Here is a 22,722-nt window from a genome sequence, read left to right as displayed (position 1 = left end):
TGGCTACCATACTGGACAGAGCAGACTGCACCAGATTATACCCTTGAAAGGAAAGAGATTGCCTTGTCTATCTCCTTTTTCCACTTCTTCCTCACTGGAAAGCAGATGTTGTGGCAAGTCACCTTTGACTGTGCAGATGGGGCATCCCCTCTAGGACGGATATAAGAAAAGTAGAAGGAACTTGGGTCTCCGACATCACGCAGCCAGCTTTCAGTTTGGCTTATGCTCAGATTGTTATGTGAGAGCGATAGGAACCCCGGTATTGTTTAAGCACTTTGTTATTTTGGATCTTTGTAGAGCAGCCAAATCTGTATCCTAATACAAATGTCCCCTAGAATAATAAAAAGCAATAACCATAATCTTTGCTGAGATCTTTTTTGAGCGCCTTTGTGTGCCAGGCACTAAGCTAACTGCTCTGCATGCATGGTCTCCTTTAATCCCCATACATTCCGATAAGGGAGATAACGTACCCCCTCATTCTGCAGATTAAATGGAGCCTTAGAGGGGTGGCTCATTAGCAGTAGCATTCGGCCTACCCTACAGCAAACTGTAGTCCAATGTACGGACACATCATACCCTACCACATAAGGCCAGGCAGTTTGGGTATACAACCAGAATTCTAAAATGCAGATATGATATTTATATTTGTAGCAGACATTCTCAGTCATCTACCTAGCACCCATTTCCTCCTTCCTCTTGAGAAGAGAGCCCCAATTTATTCAAACAGTGGGCAGAGATTCCTTGACATCAGGAAAGGTAGGTTCCAGGAAAGAAATCCTGCCTAGTCTAAACTAGTCATGATAATCTCATGCCCCTTGGCCAGTAATTGGTCTGAGGAGAGTGGCACAGTTCTGGTTAATGAGATGTAAGCAAAGGTCTGTTAGGGAGGGTGTCTCTTTCCAAACAATAAGCCAAAACCCTGCCCAGAATAAAGATGCAAGACTGGAGGCCTGGCATCCATCATGTAACCATGAAGACAAAAGCCTGGATCATAGGGCTGGCAGAGCGGAGAGATCATCAAAGTCCATATTGATATGATGGAGCTGTGGCTCCTTGCATGGACAGCCCACCTCCAGACTTCTTGCAGTAGGAGAAAAACAAACTCTAATTTACTTAGGCCACTATAAGCCAGGTTTTCAGTTACTTATAGCTGAACGCCTTCCTAACTGATACACATGTGTATACATAGATCTTTTGTTTTCTTAGAAAAGGCAAGGAGAAGTCACAAACCTTACAGTGGTATCCTGCACACTCTGGGCTGACTGCTGGAAACCAATTATTCACAGTAAGAATCCATTTCCATCTCTCTCAAAACACACCTTTTTGGGGCTATGAAAACTAACCTAAATAGGTAACAGAGCTTGGGCAAAATGCGTATTTATCCCTTTCCCACCCTCAAACTAAAAGAATTTTCCCCTCAATTACAAATGTTTCTTAAGTAATGCATATGTGCAAAAAGCATTTATGTTCTATTGTTTTAGACAGTTAATATTCTGAAATTTTAAAAGAAATTTCTGTAATCTCTCTTAATCTCTGTAGTCAAAGAGAAAAACAAATGCTAAGCCTAATACATAAGAAGGATTCATTCAGTGGGTTTATCTAATCATACCAAAGAAAAAGAACTGAGGCATGTTACAGATGACTAAGGTTTAAAAACTGGTTTAAATACATAGATATAGAAAAGAGGCAGAAATGGTGTCTTGCGTTTGATTTATACTGAAAGTTGATTTACTTCTCCTTTCTGAGTGTACAAAAAGCAATAAATAATATTTATGTAATCAATTATCCCAGAATTATAAAGAAATTCTAAAATATTCTGGAGGGCTAGCTATTTTCATTGGACAGGAGGAAGAGCAGATATTTTTCTAGTCATATGCTAAATAAAGGTACACATTCATAAACATATACCATGCCACTCCCTTCACCGTGTTGTTAATCTTTAATCTGATTTATAACTGAAAAGATCATGTGGTAGCTGCTTTTACACTATTTCATTCACAAAAAGAGATTATTCATTGAGCAAGCACATTTTTCCCCAGGATTTCATAGACTAAATGAGCCAGACACATTTTTTTCTTTCAAATGCCAAGCCATACAAAATATTTCCAGATATAATCTGAAAGGTATGCAGCAGCAAATTAAGCAATATTCAGGCAATCTCCGGCCTTATGGTTGCATTTCTGATAGACCTGACAGAAGTTTTAAAGTTGAAAAAGCAACGTGAACAAAGACAAGGTTACAGAAAGAAACATACCTTAGAGATGATTAATGGTTCCCCGTGCTCCAGGCCACCTTTCAAAGTAAAGCCCCAAGGAGCTCCTCCCTGCAGGAATGCTTCCAGATAAATGTACCTGCCCTTGGGGGTCCTGTTAGGGTTTAGTGTGGCAGCAGTGGCCTCAAAGTTCTCTGTGGTCCTCATCATGCCCAACACATGATCCCTCGAGTTAAATTTTAAATGCCTGAAGCCGATTCAGAGCAGGGCTTCTATTCACAGCACCTTATTCCATCCTTCAAGACACTTGCCAGCCAAAAAAGAGAGGTTTTGAGAAGGGAATTCTTTCAGATGTAAAAAGTTCTTCTGAGCTTAACTCCAAGATGCTGAACCAGGAGGATTTTTCACTTCGACATTTCTGAATGTAAATTCTCCTCCTGGGATTCCGGGATCTCACTGAAGCCCCGCGGTGCTATATATCTCCCCACTCCGTTTGAAAAAAAAAAAAAAAAAAAAAAAACTTCTTTCTATGTCACTCTCAAGACCACTTTTATTGCGGGCGCACACACGCCCCAAAACTTTTTTTCTGTATATTTCATAGGGAAAATTAAAATAGTCTTACAATATAGCAAGAGAATTGCAAAAAAACTCAAACGAATACCTAATTTCTGATTGATTATCAACCCTTTCTTCCTCTCCGAGTGAAATTTACCATTACAATAGCCTCCCCTCTCCCCAGAAGTAGCTTTAAAGAAAGAAAGCACTTACTATGCCTCTGCTTGCTTCAGAATTTTCTAACTTGTCCCCAAGAGACAGAGCCGCTGGGCTAAAACTTTTTGCTTATGTTTTTCAGCAATAAGTTCATGGTGTGTTTCTTGCCAAAGGAAAAAAAAAGTTTTTGCAGGATGGAGAGAAAAATGAAAAAAAAAAAAAAAAGCGGCATGGTAAATTAATCCTCAGTGGAACAAAAATATCCAGGAGGCAGCTGAGTTCTTTCTTTGGTATTTTCAGTGATGATCAGCGACCGCTGCAGCCACTTGCCTCTTCGGAGAGAAAAAGCAAGGAAGTGAGAGGAAAATGGATTAAGGCAAATACAGGCACCGCAACCTTTCTGCACAGTAAACACTGCTATGCAGAACTCAGTTCAGCACAAAAACTCGCCCAATCCACACAGTCTTACAGCTGATGAAACGTAGAAAGTTAAAAATACCATACGGATGGCTAATTACCGAGGAGTAATTAGATAGAATAGCCCCCATCTTGTACCAATTAAAGCAGAATCCCTGGGGGTGAGACACAGGCATTGGTATTTTTTAAAACTCTGGGCAATTCTGCTGTGTTGCCACGCTGGAGGAGCAGTGCCTTAAGCAGTTTCAGTAAACAGTTAAGAGACGCGGTGGTGGCACAAGGGCTTTATTTTTTGTTGTTAGAAGAAAATACCAAATGTCATATAGGACCAGCTTCTCATCTTGAAATTTGACTCTCCCATCAAATTTCTGCTTTTCTGACTCAAAACGAACAGGAAGCAGGCTTTCTTCTATATTTTAATTGTTATCTACTCCAAGACTGTTACCTAGTTCTTAAATGAAAAGAAATATACTTAATGCCTGGCAAGTAATAGGTCCTCACAGCTGAATGTTATTCTAAGTTTAGGTTATCAATAGAATTTTGGATTGTTATGTGAAATTTAACATTACTGCTTTTTATTAAAAATGTGAACAGTGCAAGATAACTATACATTTTACAAAGAGGTTCAGCCATTAAGTTATGGGAACAATTTAGAATTATTTCCAAGGGATATGTTTGCTAAAACTCTTACTGTTTAAAAAAGTATGTAGTAATGTGAATTATGTTGGAAATTTAGGTTAAAAATTACTGTGGGTTTTGATATCAATTTAATTTGAATGTTTGGACTTATAATTAGTGAAAATATAATAGAGAAGCAGACATAGTATGCAAATAAGTCCAGATGATATTTAATGTACAACACACTTCATCTGAAGGGCTCAACAACAATAAAAAAGGTACAATCTCATTTTTATGTAATGACAGTATTTTAGTAGAAAGATAAAGTGTGCCAAATAAAAGTATATGGCAAATATTGTTTGACTCTTAATAGTAATTGATGCAATTTTTATTGCTGCTTCCTTTTGCAGCTTAATTTATAAATTAAGAATAAAAGGAGAAACATCGACTTTTCTTTCACTTGATTATTCAAAGTGCGTGTGTGTGTGTGTGTGTGTGTGTGTATACAGTTAGTATCCTAATGAATAATTTTTTCTGAAAATTATTTTTGTGGCACTTATGATCTTACTCCTAACTCATTTTGTAAAAAATGACATTTTACAGAATCAACATTTAACATTAAAAGTAATGAAGCCGAAAACAAAAGGTAAGGGAAAAAAGAAAAGACAAGCAATGAAGAATACAACTAGCTGCTTATAGACTGATAAAACCTCTATTTTATATTATCATCAAATATATTTAGCACCTAAATACTTGATAAAAATTGATATATAATCTGAAAAAAAATGTCAAAATTCCTTTGGTAGATATGTATAGCAACTGAGAGATCAGATTTAGAATACCTTTTTCTCCCATCTTCCATTGCTCAGAGTCAACGAATATATCCTTGTTTTTGGAGGTAAACACATAGAGGCCATGACAAGGTTGTCATGACATGGCAAGGCCGTGACATGGTTGAGGCCATGACGGGAGTCCTCCTGCAAACAGCATGAGTGGGCATAAAATTAAAATCTTCACTTAGGAAAGGAATCGCAGCTTAAGGTAGGTCTTTTGCATAATTTATAGCAAAAAGACAACTTTCTATATGGCCAGCATTGTTAATTCCTAGGAAGACCTTCTGCTAGGGCACGTGATTTGGACCCATGCTCTAATTAGAGAATGAAATTAGACCCCCCCCCCCCACTACTTCTCAGGGAGAGAGAAACAACCCTAGTGTCTCAAGATGCTGACAGTAGAAGGGATAGGATTCTAACAGAGAACAGGGTAGTTTTCTTTCTAAATCTTTGGCTTCAGATTCAGGCTTTCTGAAGAAGGGTTTGTTTTTTGTCTGCTCAGTATCTCTCTGGGGAGCCACTCCTTCACCTATCCTGTGGTCCTGGTGGGCTGACCCTGCTCCTGGTCTCCAGGGGTGGACATATGATCCAGGCATCAACTGCCTTTTGGCTCAAATGATTGGCATATGGAGGGGCATGTGACTCAAGCTTGGCCAATATAATAACTAGAAATTTTACTAGAGCTATTAAAAAGGGACATTCTCTCCTATGGGATTGCTAACCTGGTAGGGACAATGCTGAAGTTGCTGGAGGTCATCTCTGCCATCACAAGCCTGAGAGGGAGGAAGACAACACCTAGGAAATGAGTTCAAGGTATGGAAACAGTGTTTTGGTAATACCACTTGAGGTCTGGGCCCAACTATACCTCATTTAAGCCAGCAATTCTCCAACCTCCTGGTCTCAGGACCACTTTACACTCTTAAAAATTATTGAGGACTCCAAAGAAATTTTGTTTATGTGTGTTAAAGCTATCGGTATTTACTGTATTAGAAAATTAAAACAGAAAAGAACAGTTAATATATTTATTAATCACTTAACAATAGAAAAGCCATCATATGTTAAACAGACTAACATATTTTACTGAAAATAACTATATTTTCTCAAGCAAAAAAAATCACCGAGAAGCATGAATTTGTTCTACATATTTGCAAATCTCCTTAATGGCCAGTTTAGTAGAAGACAGTTGGATTCAACTATCCACTTCTGCCTTCTATCTGTTTGATATCACAAGTCAGGTAGCCTCTGGAAAGCTCTACTACACACTTTTGAAAGAACAAGCAGACAAAGGCCAACAGTGTCTCAGTTATTATGAAAATGATTTTGACCTTCTGAACCCCGAAGTGTCTCAGGGACTCCTTGAGGCCCCCACACCACACTTTGAGAATTGCTGCCTTCACCAGATACAGCCATCCTTAAAGGCACCACACTCCTAGTTATAGGAGATCATATTTATTTGTCCTTTATTTGTCCTTTAAACAGCTGGAGTCAGGTTTCTGCCACTTGCAGCCGAAAGAGTTCTAAGCAAGGCATAACGAAATCCTTTGTGGTTTTTCCTAGTTTGGAAGAAAGTTTAGGGACGCTTAGTGCAATTTCAAAGTCTCTCCACCTTATTTTCTCTCTTTCTACTGCTTCCCTTCTTTCTTCTTCCTCTAATTTAGATTTATTCCTTTTTTAAAAATCGAATTGGCTTTCTTCAACAATTCATGAACGGGGCAGCAACCCATCTAGTGAGCAGAACTCCCAGAACGACTCCTATTTTTAACCAACTACTTTCTTCATGGCAAATAGATTCACAACAGCTCACAACTTCCCTTTCTGTCTCCACATGAAAAATTCCCACTACTGGTAATTGAGTGTATGTTGCCCTCTTACTGTGAGCACGGCCCAGGGGAAAAATAGTTCCATCATATTGATTCTCCCATTTGCCTGGCATCCCTATACTAAACACTTTTAAATGTAATTTGCCTAAATCATTGTGTTGACTCAGAAGCCATGCATCACTCTATTTGTTAACATCACTTAAAAACTAATTTATTCATTTCAAAATTCTCATCTCTTGATTTTAATTTTTCACAGTAATGTTTAATGTTTTTATCTTTATCTTTGCTAGCATTTTAAATATGACTTTTAACTTACTGGATTTTTTTTTAATGCCTCTAAATTTAATATTTCTAAGATTGAAAAAGCTACTAGATTATCTCTGAAAATAAAGTAGGAGTGACATCTAGTGGCTCTTCAGGCTCACTAAATAATCATTGAAGTAACTGCAGATAATAAATTAGAGGTTTAGAAGGTTATTTAGTCTTTCTTAGAAAGGGCATCTCAGAATTATCCCAAATAACCAAAACCCAGCCTTATTTTAGAGTTTGCAGAATCTTTAGGCAACCTTTCAGAGGCAAAAAGAATCCTCTCTTTGTGTGGCTCCTTCTTAAAATTAAGGATGACTTTCCCAGCAGACCTCCCCTCACCTCTAAATGCCAAGAAACCTCCCCTGAAAACAGTCACTTGGAAGAGAAATAAAGCCCAAAGATGAGTATAAAATAACCCGGGATCTCTCCGCTAGAACTTCCCTTGAAGCAGCGTCATAGCTTTGGAGAATGGTGTGTTGAATACCCAAACACAACTGAGATTCTCTGAGAAAGGAGCAAGGAGAGATAGATGTTAGGTGTGCAACTTATAACATCTACTTCATAGACTATCCTAACAGTTGTTGCAAAACTATCAAAACAATCAATTTAAATCTTTTGGGAATGATCAAAATGTTCTGTGTCTCAACTGAGGTGATAGTTTCACAGGTGTATACCTCTGTCAAAACATCGACTGGTACACTTTCAATGGATACAGTTTATTAAATGGAAATTATACCTCAATAAAGTTAGTTTTTAAAAAACTCAAGGACTCAGACAACAGAAGGACAAACAAAATGTGGCATATACATACAATGGAATATTATCCAGCCTCAAAATAGGAGGCAATTCTGGCACATGCTACTAGGTGGAGGAACCTAGGGGACATTATGTTAAGTGAAATAAGACAGACACAGAAGGACAAATACTATAAAACTCCATGTATTCAAGGTGCCTAGAGTAGTCAAATTCACAGACAAAAAGTAGAATGGTGGTTGCCAGGGCCTAGAGAAAGAGGAATGGGGTGTTAGTGTTTAATGGGTACAGAGTTCCATTTGGGAAGATGAAAGAGTTCTGGAGAGGGATGTTGGTGATGGTTGTAAACAAAGTGAATATACTTAACACAACTGAACTGGGTACTTAAACATGGTTAAAGTGGGGGCACCGGGGTGTCTCAGTCAGTTGAGCATCTGACTCTTGGTCTCAGTTAAGGTCTTGATCTCAGGGTCATGAGTTTGAGCCCCGTGTTGGGCTCCACATGTGAAGTCTACTTTTTTTTTTTTTAAGGTTTTATTTATTTATTTGACAGAGAGAGAGAGAGAGAGAGCACAAGCAGGTGGAGCGGCAGGCAAAGGGACAAGCAGGCTCCCCGCTGAGCAGGGAGCCCAATTCAGGAATTGATCCCAGGACCCTGGGATCATGGCCTGAGCTGAAGGCAGACACTTAACCCAATGAGCCACGGGGGCGCCCCGTGTGGAGCCTACTTTAAAAAAAATGGCTAAAGTGGTAAATTTTATGTTAAGTACATTTTACCACAATAACAAATGTTTTTTTTTTTAAGTACTTGCAAAAAGTAAAGAAACATTGTTAAATATGATACTATAAATAATCAGTTCATTATTCATCACTTACCCTTCCTGAACAAGGTTGTGGGTAGATGCCACAAAATTGCCAGATGCATAAAGAACCAGAAAAGACCTGATAGCACATACTAAATATTAGACATCTGACAGAAGTTATAAATGATACAGGAATTATTATGCTAGGTTATTATTTAAAAGCTGGTAGAGGCGTGCCTGGGTAGCTCAGTCCGTCAAGCACCCAACTCTTGATATCAGCTCAGGTCTTGATCTTGGGGTCATGGGTTTGAGCCATGCACTTAAAAAGTAAATAATAAATAAATACATAAATAAAAGCTGGTAAAAATATATCCATACACTTGTTTTATTTCTTAGATAAGAAGTAAAAGATCTTCATATACTCAGCAGACACATTGGATGGTTACAATAAAGGGTATAGTTTTTCTTTCCTTTGGAAAAAACAAAGACAACTTCAAAGACACTGGTAATGACGGTGATTGACCTCAATGGCAGAAACATAGGCTAGAGGAGAAAAGACGATTTGCCTTTATTTTACTTCCTATTTGACCTCTATCTGCTACTTCTATCCCCCTTTTTCAATCTTCTGTAAAATAAATTGTCCTGAAAACAAACTCAAGAACTTGTATTTTTTTAAAAAACTCATTTCAGCGTTGAAAGAGAGAGTGACTGGGGCATCTGGGTGGCTCAGTTGGTTAAGCATCTGACTCTTGATTTCAGCTCTGGTCATGATCTCAGGGTCCTGGGATCGAGCTCCGCATCAGGCTCCACACTCAGTGGGGAGTCTGCTTGGGATTCTCTCTCTCCCTCTTCCTCTGCCCCTCCCCCCACTCGTTTTATCTCTCTCTCTCTGTCACTCAAAGAAATAAAAATCTTTTTTTGTTGTTTTTTAAAAAGAGTGACCACAAATTAACCTTCTAGGTAGGTGGAAATATTCTACATTTGATTGGAGAGCTTGATACTAGGTGTATACATTTCTCAAAAGTCATTAATCTGTATATTTAAAATGAATGAATTCCATTGTACATGATGTATACCTCAATGAAGTTGATTTTTTAAGAAAGATTCTTTGAGAGAAAGATAGAGAGAGAGATTGAATGTGGGGAGGAGGTGATGCAGAGGGAGAGGGAGAGAGGGAATCCCAAGCAGACTCTTCAATGAGTGCAGAGCCTGACACAGGGCTCAATCCCAGGACCCTGAGATCATGACCAGAGCTAAAATTGAGAGTCAGATGCTTAACCACCTGAGCCAGCCAGGTGCCCCTCAATAAAGTTGATTTTAACCTCAATCAACTCTAAAGAGTAGAAACTTCCGTGCACTTAGGAAGGTATATGAAAGTCTTCTTTTACAGCTAGTTTCAAAAGAAACCCCTAATTAGAAATTGTTCATCTTCTTAGTCCACCCTGCTGAGAAATGTTCCTAGAAATCTACTCACATCTATTCCTGGGAAGCAGGGGGGTCTTCCCTCCTCTATTTCAATTTCCATCCACCCACACACCCTCTTGCTTGCTTCCACAGCACTTAACCCCTTCTAATATGTTAACTAGGTTATCATGATTATTTATGACCTGTCTCTTGCAACTAGAATGTTAAGTTCCATGCGGGCAGGGTTTGGTCTGTTTTGTTCACTGATGTTCCTGATATAGAGTTGGTGTTTAATAAATATTTGTTGAATGAATTTAGGCTTTCTCATTAAATATATTTCTTATGTTCTGAAGAATGTCAGAACATTAACTATATGGTCTTTAATATTCTATACTCTATCAACTTGCAAAAATTATTGGAGATGATTTGCCATTTATTTTCTCTCCACTGTATACTGAGTCCCTTCTTTGTGTCCACATTGTACCAGGCACTGGGGAACTAAGGCTGTCAGATAAGACTTAACATAGAAAATCTTAAACCATAATCAGAAAGGGAAAATATCTACACTAAAAATCCAAGCTACTCTGTCACTCTGGTCTAGCACTGCATTTAGTTTTGAAAATCTTTTACAAAGATCTTTTAAGTTCAAAGTCATAAAGGACCACAATGGTTAAAAAAAAATTAGATAATCTACACTACATATTTTTAACTATCACCTATTTACAAAACCGTGTTTTAGGAAACAAGATCTTTTTTTTAAAATATATTTATTTATTTATTTATTCATAAGAGTCAGAGAGAGAGAGAGAGAGAGGCAGAGGGAGAAGCAGGCTCTCCGCCTAGCGGGGAGCCTGATGCAGGGCTCGATCCCAGGACCCCAGGATCATGACCTGAGCTGAAGGCAGACGCTTAACCATCTGAGCCACCCAGGCGCCCCAACAAGATCTTTTTTTAAACTAAGCAAATCATGAATTAAATTTTAAGTGACCCTACCTATATATCATGATTATGATGTATGAAGTGCTTTTCTGGTACAATTTTAATAAATGCTTTTTTTCAAAGATTTTATTTATTTGAGAGAGAGAGAATGAGAGAGAGAGAGCACGAGAGGGAAGAGGGTCAGAGGGAGAAGCAGACTCCCCGCTGAGCAAGGAGCCCGATATGGGACTTGATCCCAGGACTCCAGGATCATGACCCGAGCCGAAGGCAGCCGCTTAACCAACTGAGCCACCCAGGCGCCCAATAAATGCTTTTATACTAAGATTAAGTTCTTTGATTTTATAGAATCATAGTTCTTTTTTTCTTTTAGTTAGAAAAATGTCTTGCAATAATTTCTACATCTAATATTTGGCAGATGAAAATACTAATGCTCTAAAAGGTTAAATGGCTTGCCTAAGGTTATTTAGTTAGTGTCAAAGCTCAGACCAGATTGGGTTCCTTATTCCTGAACCATCCTTGAATCAACCCACCCTTCTTAATTGTACTTCATAAAGGCCAGCAGCCATTTGGATTGACAACAATAAGAAGGGTACTGTCTCCTTGAAGGCAGAAACTGGAGCTTTGTTATAAACCAACACCCCCCCTCACCCCAATGCCTAGCACAGAGTCTGGTCCAGAGTAGGAACCCAGTGAAGGGAGACAAATAACAACCCTGGACCCAGACGTGGACTCTTACTAAAGAACTCTTGGTGACTTGGGCCCTATGTGACTAGAACCCCAGCCTTCTCCTGTTGGTGCCCTCTGCTCAGGCCTCACTGGCCTCTTGGCTGATTCTCCAAATACACCAAGCATGTGCTTGGGAAGTTCCGTCTACGTTATACATATGGCTTCTCCCTCCAGTCCTATGTCTCTGCTCAGTGTCACTTTATCAATGAGGCACTCTTAGAGCACACTATGAAATGGCACCTGATAAAATGTTCAACTTTTCATGTTTGTGGGCCCTGCTCCTGGGCTCCCAGGGAAGCTATACTTTAGCATTACCAAGGTGAAAATGACTCGGCAAAACCTCAAAGCATGGGCTCTATTTCTGCCCCACACCACACACTGTACTTCTGTTTTGTTAAAAATATAACCATAAAGGAGCATTTCAAACCTAAAGATAAGAAAAAGAAAAAGGACTTCCTGGTTCCTGTAAGATTAAAGTCATACAGCCTTGCACATACTAAAAACATAACATAAAGCCTGTAACTTTCTGGAATGTCCTTCATCATGATGATTTGCAACTCTTTATGTGAAAAAAAAAATCCATATATAACTCTGTACTAAGCATTCTTTTCCTGGAGCATTCTCTTCTTTGTGAAGATGGTGCATCCCAGGCAGCTGTCTTAACTTGAGCTCGAATAAAATTCTTTTCCTTTCTCTTTATAATTTTAAAAAAGACTTGTTCATTTTGCATTGACACACCCCACACTCCCTAATTTCCTTACCCCGTCTCCATAACAATATCATTGTCAGACATATCTGAACTTGTCCCTTTGTCCCTTGGTGCATTGTTCATCTTCCTCTAGAAGAAGGTAAACTTCATGGGGCGCCTGGGTGGCTCAGTCGTTAAGCTCGGCTTAACGTCATGATCCCAGGGTCCTGGGATCGAGCTCCGCATCGGGCTCCCTGCTCTGCGGGAAGCCTGCTTCTCCCTCTCCCACTCCCCCTGCTTGTGTTCCTGCTCTTGCTGTCTCTCTCTCTGTCAAATAAATAAATAAAATCTTAAAAAAAATAAAATAAAGAAGGTAAACTTCATGAGGATAGGGACTTTATCTGGTTCATGGCAATATTTTCAACACCTTCACATGGCATGTGACAAGTACTTTATGAATATATGTGAAATGTCTGAGTGAATGTTAAAGGAAATCTGGACACCTTCATCTTTAAATTCTCTATTTGAAAAGGTAAGAAACTTTTTAATTCAGCATAAAAAATATTGAGAAGTAAAACTTCAAGACACTCCAAAATGCAGAGAATTGTATAAGAAAATTCAGTACACATAATCTCCTACATATATGTGGTTTTAAATAGGGGTTTCTTTAAGTTTATTTATTTTTCTTAGTAATCTCTACACCCAAGGTAGGCTTGAACTCAGGACCCTGAGACCAAGAGTCACATGCTCCTCTGACTGAACCAGCCAGGCGCCGCTAAACTGTTTTATACAGTTCTAATTAACAAATTATGTTAATTAAGGACTTCAAAAAGACAAGAAAAAGGAACTTAGTTCTTAGGGTCCGGCATACAAATATAAACATAAGACTCCAATGGAAATCCTGTATTAGTAACTAAAATATTTTCTTGCCATAACACTCATGCTTTGATGGAATAAGGATTAAGACAAAAAAATTTAAAATTGCTTTCTGTTTAGCTACAAAACTTAAAGCATTTAGGGGCGCCTGGGTGGCTCAGTCCTTAAGCTTCTGCCTTCGGCCCAGATCATGATCCCAGGGTCCTGGGATCGAGCCCCGCACGGGGGCTCCCTGCTCGGCGGGAAGCCTGCTTCTCCCTCTCCCACTCCCCCTGCTTGTGTTCCCTCTCTCGCTGTCTCTCTCTGTCAAATAAATAAATAAAATCTTAAAAAAAAAAAACCTTAGAGCATTTACTTTTCCACTTAATACGGCTGCATTCTCTATTAAAATACTTAATTCTACAGGTAATCTTAAATCTCTCTGGGTCAGTAAATGAAATAATTTAAATTATAGGTCTGATCAAAAGCAATCTTTAGTGGCACTTAATACTATTTTATTAAAATCCCTAGTTACATTAAGTAATGTAAGATTTATTATTTCCAATCAATTTAGACAGAAAAAGTTATTCGCCGTAGGTGTCTGTGTAATGTGACTGCTAATAGTATTAACAACACGGATTGCATCCATCACACTCAGGCCTTTTGGAGTCCTTCCGTTTGAGCACTGATTTGGGCAGCATTGAGAGGTTTGAGTGTGCAATCATTTGATCCGATAAATTCTATGTTAGAGATGACGACAGAGAGCAACTGAAACACAGCGGAGGAAACAACTCTCCGTAGGCCAGAGGGTCAGCTATCCCGGGAACACACTTGAACCTTGAAAGCCGTTCCAGACAGAGGATCAGCATACGCAGAGGCAGAGCTGCAAAATGTGAATTCTGTTAACTTGAAATGGCCAAATGGGAAATGAAGGGCGGGAGCGGAGAAAGGGTCAGAAGCTGAGGCAGGGTGAGGGTGAGGCCGGGTGAAGGCCTGACAGGCCCCACGGCAGGGCTGGGCTTGACCCTTAGCGATTACGCAGACGTAGGATTTGTGTGGGTCTGTAAGAATTTGAGATTTGCGGGACAACCGCGGGAATGGTCTGGGGGCGTTGGGGTGCACGTGTTGGGGGGAACAAGAGGAGGACGGGGAGACCGGTTACGGGGCTGAAAAAAACAGTAGAGTACAGGTGGTGGCCCGAATCCAGGGTCGGTGCTGGGGCAGGACTGGCCGGGTTTGACGTACGCAGCCCCCTTAGTCAGGGCTCCGGGTGGAGGCGGCCCGGCGGGTGGGGGCGACGGCGCTCGGTTGCCCCGGCGACGGCCCCTGGGGGGCGGGGTCGGGGGGGGCGGGAGGTGCCCAACGGTCGCCCGCGCGGCTCGCGTGGAGCGGGTGGAGGCCAAAGCCCAAGCGCCGCGAGGGGCGGGCGCGGAGGTGGGGCGGCAGAGCGCCCCGCGCCGCCGCCGCCGACGAGGAGGAGCCGCCGCCGCCACCGCAGCCGCCGGGTCGACGCAGGTGCGGCCGCCGCGCCGCCGGCGCCCCCCGCGGGGATGCGGCCCGTCTCATAGAATGAGGTGTTGGTTGCAGGTACGGGGGCGGGGCGGGGCGCGGGGACGCGTGAGGGGTGGGTCGTGCTCCGGAGGACCCGGAGCAGCGCATCTTCATTTCTGGAACCTTCCAGGCTTTGTGCTTGTTTCGCACATGGCAGATGCCCAATAAATTGTTTCTTGAACGGAAGGCACTGCTGTTGTGTTCGGGGATCGCAAGACCTCCGGGGACAGCGGCTGTAACTCTGGGACCAGAGGGCCTTGTGCAAAAAGTATTCCACTCTTGGGGGTAATAACCGTGGATCCTGTCCCAGCATTACCCGCTAACTCTTGTTCCTACTCCGGTTCTCATAGACACGGGGATGGGTTGGGGAAGACATGGAGATAAAGAGGAATGTCTAGCCTTGGACAGGGATCAACCTGGCATCCACAATGGGATTGTAATAAATGTTGTGTAAGGGCTCTGTCCACTGGAGCCCTCCCTGTAAGTGACATTAAGAATTTGGCTCTGCCCCATTATCAGCATCAGTTAGAAACGCTGAGTTCGCAAATGAGTCCAGCCTTTTCCACAAAACTCTGTCCCACATCAGCACTCAAGCTGTTCCAGGATTTGTTCCTGCATCTTGGTGTACCTTAAGGTCAAGGGAAAGTAGAAGAAAAATGAAGTCTGTCACTATTTCTCAGGGTTTTTTGACTTGGCAACCACTTCTTGCTTTCTCTATCAGCTGATGATTCAGGAAAGAAAGGGCCAGTGCCCACCATGAATCACAGAGACTAGCTAGGCAGGACTGTTTCTGGGTGTAAAGTAATGGGGTGGGGGTCCTGGTCCCTGGTCCTTCCAACCTCCTACCACACTTACTGTTTTTAATCTTACACAGTTATCTATTTGTGTTGTGCATAAGATGTTTTTTATGCCATAGAGATATTATACTCTCCAAATAAATTGAGGGCAGAAATGGACAATTTATTTGGTATGTGCAAAGTGATTACTATTGTTTTACAAAGAAGACTTGGTGTCGTCTAGTATGTTAGAATCACGCACTTTAAAACTGCACAATTTATTAAATCGGGCCTCTGTGAACCACATATTCCCAAACCAGGTGACCCCAATCATATGGTATAGTAGGTTGAGTAAGAGCCACTCAAAAATATCAGGTCCTGGTCCCAGGAACCTGTAAACGCTCTAAGGAGAAAAGAGTCTTTACGTATAATGAAGTCATATAATGAAGTCAAAGATCTTGAAATGGGGAAATTATCCTGGATTATCTGGGTGCACTTTTTTAAATGCAGACACAAGTGTCCTCACAAGAGAAGGACAGAGGAGATTCGATACAGAAGAGGAGACTAGAGTACCACCACAGAGGTAGAGGTCAGAGTGATGAGACCATAAGTCAGTTTGTAATGCCAGCATCCAACAGAAGCTCAAAGAGGCAAGGAATAGATTTTTTCCTAGAACCTGCGGGGAGAGCACAGCCCTGCCAACAACCTTAATTTCAGTCCTATGAGACTGCTTTTGGACTTCTGGCCTCCAGAACTGTGAGAGAACAAATGGCTATTATTATTTTTTTTTTAGTTTTTTTATTGTTATGTTAATCACCATATATTACATCATTAGTTTTTGATGCAGTGTTCCATGATTCATTGTTTGTTCATAACACCCAGTGCACCATGCAAAACGTGCCCTCCTCAATACCCATCACCAGGCTAACCCATCCCCCCACCCCCCCAAATGGCTATTATTTTAAGCCACCAAGCTTGTGGCAGTTTGTTACAGCAACTACAGGAAACTAATCTATATGTTAATTGTTATAAATCACATAAAATCAATCCTGTATTGATGGAATTTTAAAGCTCTCCAGCTGGGGCAATGACAGGTGTAGTAGTGGAGACTACCAAATATCTTCCTGAACCCTGTAAATCTCAAGGAAAAGACTTGAATAAGGAATTTGGCTAGAAGTGAAAATAAATTAGGTGCATAGGAAAGAACTAGTCTAACACTTAAAGCAATTTTTGGACTCTCATTTGTATTCCTATTAACATATCACTGTATTTGCTCTGGTTAAGAGAATAAAGGTAACTTAAGCTTGGTTCTTAGCTAATACATTATTGGATATCCATCTTATGTATGTAAAATTACAGTTGCAGTCACCTGGGGATTGAGGTCCAAGCCTAGGGAAAGTAAGCAATACAGTCGTGCTTCCATGGGTGGGGATGTTAAAATCTGGCTAAAAGTAACCTCTGGTCATCTTGAAATTAACACACTTTGAAGTTTTCATGGTGTAGGAAAAAACCAGTGTTGAGGTTTAATTGATTGACTTCCAGGACCCAGGCAGCTAATATGCACCCCCACTCTTACTCCACAAAACATAATGACAATGAACCTACAACGAGTAGCCAATCTGCTTTCTTTCTGAATTGCTTTTCTGAGGTGTAATTTATATGCCCTAGCATTTACTAATTGTAATTGTAATAGCATTCTCAAACCCAGCACCAACCCACTTTTGGCCACTGGTGCACTCTGGAGTTAGGTTTTAGTCCTTCTGCTGGGCTACTCCAGTGGCCTCCTAACTGGCCTCTACTTCCCCTCAGTGTGTTTTTCACTCGCCCCTGATTAAAATCCTCCAGTGGCTTTCCACTGCAATTAAAATAAACCCCAGCATCCTTTTCAAGGCATCATGAGTTCTACCCCTTGCCAAACTCACCAACACCTTCTCAGGATAATTTAGGAAAGAAACTGATAATAAGCACTCCTTCGGGCATGATACACATTTGTCTGTCCATAAGCAGGCCTCTCACCCCCCTTGTCTACGTGGTAACCTCACTGCTTCCTTTCTGTCAGTCAGCAAACACTAAGCCCTTTTCATCTCAAGGCCTTTGCATGTGGTATTTCCTCTTAGGAGCTTCCCCAGTCCCCTGTGGGGGTGACTCCTTTTTGACATTCAGCTCAAATATCACCTCCTCAGAAAGGCCTTCCCTGACCTACCTTAACTAAAGTAGCCTCAACTCTCTGTATACCACTCCCTGTGCTATTTTCCTCATTGCACTGAATCCCTCTCCAAAATTATATTTTTGATTTGTTTGTTTTCTTTTTAAAGATTATTTATTTATTTATTTATTTATTAGAGAGAGAGCACACAATGGGGGGAGAGGCAGGCAGAGGGAGAGGGAGAAGCAGGCTCCCTGCTGAACAGAGCCTGACATGGGGCTCAATCCCAGGACCCTGGGATCATGACCTGGGCCGAAGGCAGACGTGTAACCCACTGAGCCACCCAGGCACCCCTGATTTGTTTCTTTAGTGTCTCTCTTTCCCCACTGTAATATAAGATCTGTGAGGGAAGAAATTTGATTGGTCTTGATCTTAGCTTCATCTCTGGTATTTACAAAAGCACTATTCATAGCAGCAGTACGTTTTTAAGCTATCAGAATGCCAGCAATGGTAAGTAATAATTATTGAATGCTTCCTATGCGCCAGGCTCTGTGCTGAGTGCCTTGTATGCATGAATAATTTAAGTGAAGCTTATTACTTTTGATGTAGAAAGAGTAAGGAGAGCATGTCCTCCGAATATAGTAAATTATTGTTTTCAGAGGCATTAGGCAGTTTTCTTTCTCTTATTACTGAACACTGATTTTAGGGACTGGATCAATGTACATTGCTACCAGCAATATAGTATTGAACTTCCACTCCCACAACCCTAAAAACTGAAGTGGAGGTTTTTGCTAAGAAGGAGAGGAAGAGCTAAGAGAGGATTATAAATAAAAACAGAATCCTAGAAGAGCAGTATACACTCAGGACGTAGCAGGTAGACTCTAGTGGAGGCACATTATGTGTCAGGGGAAAGGCAGGAGATGAAGCTGGGAGGTTGGTTAGGCCAGATCCTGAAGGGCTTTGGGTGCTAGTTTTAGTTCAGACTTTAGATTTTGAGTAAGATAGGGTAAAAGGATCTGATTTTAAAGGAAATTCTTAAAGATTGTAAGAAACTGACACTAGAAAGATCCCTTTGAAGTATTTTGTAGTAGGTCTGGCAAGAGCTGATTAAAGCATGAAAGAATATAGAAGTAAAATTAACTAAATTTCATATTTGAGCACTCCTTGTGACTTAAGGATGACACTTAAGTTGTCTTTGCTGAGTTAAAAGGTATTACAGAGATAGATTCGACAGAATGTGGTGACTGATTGGATGTGGGGTTTGAATAGATGATGAATAAAGACATGGAAATGTCTTAACTTAGGAAGTTGGGTTTATGGTGTCTTTATCTGACAACACCTTAGAAAGCAGATTTGGTGGGAATATGAAGAGACAGATGTGGGATAAGATGAATTTAAGATGACTGTAAAAATATATGCAGAGGTGGTAAGGAACAGCTCTATTCATTAAAATTTATCCAGAGCCCCAATTTTTTTTTTTACAAAGTTGCATGAAACCTGCTGGCAGGATTGGCCCCATCTGGCTCTGCTGCTGACTAAAATCACTTGTGAGAAATCATTATATTTTTGGTCCTTTTTCCGCTGAATGTTTTCCATAGGAAGGCATATAATGTCCAAGTTGGAGAAGATTTTAGAGATCTTCTAATCCAACACTCTGCCCTTGAGAGGGTACCCAGTGTCAATTGTCATCCCAACAAATGCTCATCCCCTCTTAGCTTGAATACCTCACAAGGAAGTTCTCCACATATTCATTAAAGGTGCTGTAGCCTTTAGAAAGTCCATCTCCACCTTGTACTAGAACCTGTCTCCCTCTGTTGATTAATCCTAATTCTGCACAGAGGATATTGTCATTTATTTTTCCAACATGGCAACTGTTCACTTAGTTTCCCCTGAGATATGCCAAAAATTCTGGTTGTTTGTCATCTCAGCTTCACTGCTTAAAATTTATAGACCTATTTCTGACTCACCAGATAGGAATTCTGCCTAGCAACTTTTCTAACCAAGCTCAAGAGCTGTTGCCTGGTCAAAGCATCTCCAAGCATTGAAAATCAATTTAAATGGTCAGAAGACATTCAGGTGGTCAATTTAAGTCAGCTTGGACTATACCTAGAAAGGTCTGGTCTGGCAAGGTCTGGGCAGGGTTTTACTTGGTGTGTTATCTTGAATGCCAGTGAGATCTGTACAATCAAAATTAGCATTGGACCAATAGGGAGCATGTACTTGCACGGGTTCTGTTGTACAAACACAGCCTAGGTAAGTGCCATAGGCTATTAATTCAAATATACTTTCATATATAAGATAAGCCCAAAGGAAAAAGAACTTAAAGGCTTTTGTGGTGGTGGTGGTTATGTATGTGTGTATGTGTGTGTTAGGTATTGTCAGGATCTCAGGTGATGAAAATGAACTTGTGAACTAAACTTTAAAAAATAATACAATTTAGATAATAAAGTATGGTTATATGTTAATACACAAATTTTGAAATATTTTCTTTTGCAGGTGTTAATAGGATAAGTGAAAATAAGAATATCCATATATTAAGGTATCTCTTGTTTTACTTTGAATTATATTTAAGAATTGTGAACATATACAAATGATATACTAATTTATTATATCTATGCCTATATCTAATTTATTTTAGAGCCTGAAGCCTTGAGCTTGATGAATGCCTTGGCTGGAATATCTAAGATAATAAAGCTACAAGGGCTTTCTCTCTGTGGTTTTCAAACTCTGTTCAGCAGAGTATCTGCATTCCATAAAGGTGTCTCTGGGGCAGAGAGGAGGGTGTGTAGTTGGGGCTCTGATAATATAAAGAAAGGCTTCGTCTGCTTCAAAAAAGTTTGGAAAACAACTGCATTCTCATTTAGTAATGGTGGAAATTGAGGCTTAGAGATATGAGAAGATTTGCCCCTGCTCTCACAGGTAACCAGTGACAGAATTAAGTTTCCCAATTTTAAATCCTGTCCTTCTTTCATACTGCCTCTTTACAAGATAGTATTATGTACTGGTGAAGTATAGCTTAAATAGCTTACTTCTCTATTAGATGATAATAGTACCTGTGTTTACTCAATGCAGTTTAAACCCACTTTCTTTGATGTTAGTGGACCTATATGAAACTTAATAGCTTCTTTCTAGATGAATAGGAAGATATAGCCATTTATTATGGGAAAGTGAGTTAGTATACACTGCCTAAATTATAAAGACAGTATTGTTCATGTTTTACTATCCTGTTATATAATACTATATGCATACAGATTGAGGCAAGTACTATATAGTAAGGCTGCACACGAGTTATCTTTTCCTGTTCTTTTGAGGTGCACTCTTTATTTCCATCTTACAGTCTTATAGGTTAAATACTGTTGTCACAGTCACAAAGCCAATAGATCACAGAGCTAGGATTTGAACCCTGATAGTCGAGGAACAACATCTAGAGAGAAAGAATGTGATTGAGAGAGCAGACATTAAGAGCCATGTGAAGTTAATGAGCACTTCACAGTAACTCGAGCAGGGAAGGCAGTGTTAGCATCAACTGTTCTCCTCATTGCATTTCTGAGATTGCACCAGCGTACGTATGTTGTATTCAGGTCAATGTGGGAGTGCCTTAGAAATTCCTAAGGAAAACATATCTTCAGACTCGTTCTTTGAGAGTATGGACCAATTTTATAAAATCCCCAGTCTCAGGCTTATGTGGAAAGTGGGATGGTTCAGCAGCCTAGGGGCTTGAGTCATTAGTTGAGAAATCTAGGAATCCTCCACAAAAGTCTTTTTGTGGTCTGTGGTTTCTAAGGCCTTTTCTGCAACACTCCAATCAAATAACCAGAGTAGAATCTTTACCTAGTTGTTACTTGTCAGAAATTCAAGGCTCTTTTCAGTGTGAATCTATTCATAATTTTAAATCCAGCAGAATTGTTGGTAGTAAGTGTTGGGCATACCCAAAGAGGCCAAGATCTCAGCTTTGTACTTAGAGATTTAATCAAACATATGTAAGTTATGTGTTATGATCCCCAAATCAACAAAATGCAGCATTTTAACAACTTTATGTCTTATTGTGGCCAAAAAAGCTTTCTTTTGCCAGAAATCCTTAATAATTTAATAAGCTTTATGCCCGAAAATAGGAAAAATGTTTCAATTCTTAGTGTCATGAAAGTAGAGAAACACTGAGTGATTTGACCAAATTGAGGATATGGTCAGTCTAAAATTATAAAAATGTGAATTGCAAATACCTTTTTAAAGACAGATTTCATTAACCAGCAGCATTGGCAAATTGAAGTACTAAACATCTTTAAAAAATAAATGTTCATTTAAAAATTCTTGCTTAAGTAAATAAACCTATGCTGTTTTCTTTAAACTAGTAATTTTCTTTTCTTTTTTTAAACTGTTAATTTTCTAAGAAAAAAATTTTTCCCCTGAAGGGCTGCCACTCTTCAATGGCCTAAAACCTATCAGGGGATACTGAATTAATGAGTTTGTTACATTCATCATCTTATCCAAAATAAACAAATGGTTGGGTTTTTTTTAAGGATTTATGTATTCATTTTAGGGAGCGAGAAAGCACAAGTTGGGGGAGGGACAGAGGGAAAGAATCTTCAAGCAGGCCCCCCACTGAGCGCAGAGCCCACATGGAGTTGGTCCCACGACACATGAGATCATGACCTGAGCCAAAACCAAGAGTCAGATGCTTGACTGACTGAGCCACCCAAGTGCCCCCATACTTGGTTTTTTATATCAGGTTATTCTAAAGTCAAATCTCCTCCTTTCTTCTCTTATCTATTCTCCAACTTTTAGTTTCAGTTCTGCTTACCTTACTCGTGGGTTCTGTTTCCCAGAAACTTTGGTATCTAGCAGAGCAAATCAGTGTATGACTCCCAACACTGGGCTGTGATTCTCCCGGTCCTGCTCGTTCCTTCATATTTTTGATCTAGCTGTATTTTATAATATTAACAGTACTCAGTAATTTGAATTTTCTAAGTGTCTTTCATCATCCTGAAGAATCCCCAAATGCCATTTTAGTGTGTAAGTTATATCATACAGCAAACATTTGTGATAAAACTTGTTTAAATGAGAGCTTCCCCCCCACACACACACCATAGCAATCTTCTATTGAGAACATTTGAATTGCCTAGCAATCTTGATTAACATTCCATTTGTTCTAATTCTATATGGA

At 40.1% G+C, this 22,722-nt stretch overlaps 1 protein-coding gene and 1 long non-coding RNA gene across 13 annotated transcripts in view; one reads left to right on the top strand and one right to left on the bottom strand.

Annotated features, from left to right (window-relative positions):
* Positions 1–3,624: 3,624 nt before the first annotated feature.
* On the bottom strand, positions 3,625–22,627 carry LOC141372620 (uncharacterized). The gene is made up of 3 exons (XR_012377949.1): positions 22,360–22,627; positions 4,801–4,935; positions 3,625–3,791 (listed from the first exon to the last, which is right to left on the bottom strand). It is a non-coding gene; the product is annotated as an uncharacterized lncRNA (long non-coding RNA).
* Positions 13,847–22,722, top strand: part of CCDC158 (coiled-coil domain containing 158) — a 98,338-nt gene continuing 89,462 nt past the window's right edge. For 3 of the 12 annotated variants that reach the window (XM_025887704.2, XM_025887702.2, XM_025887697.2), the window contains exons 1-2: positions 14,494–14,675; positions 20,058–20,100. The gene's annotated coding sequence lies outside the window, so the exon portion shown is untranslated. Of the gene's footprint in view, positions 13,981–14,491; positions 14,676–20,057; positions 20,101–20,199; positions 20,481–22,722 lie in introns of those variants that run through there. The other 9 variants (XM_073891805.1, XM_025887703.2, XM_073891806.1 and 6 more) reach the window with 6 other exon arrangements.

Source organism: Callorhinus ursinus, unplaced genomic scaffold (genome assembly GCF_003265705.2).
Source record: "Callorhinus ursinus isolate GAN/ISIS: 27379988/994484 unplaced genomic scaffold, GSC_fseal_2.0 scaffold4, whole genome shotgun sequence".
Lineage (NCBI taxonomy): Eukaryota > Metazoa > Chordata > Mammalia > Carnivora > Otariidae > Callorhinus > Callorhinus ursinus.
This window is presented reverse-complemented; position numbering and strand designations above follow the sequence as displayed.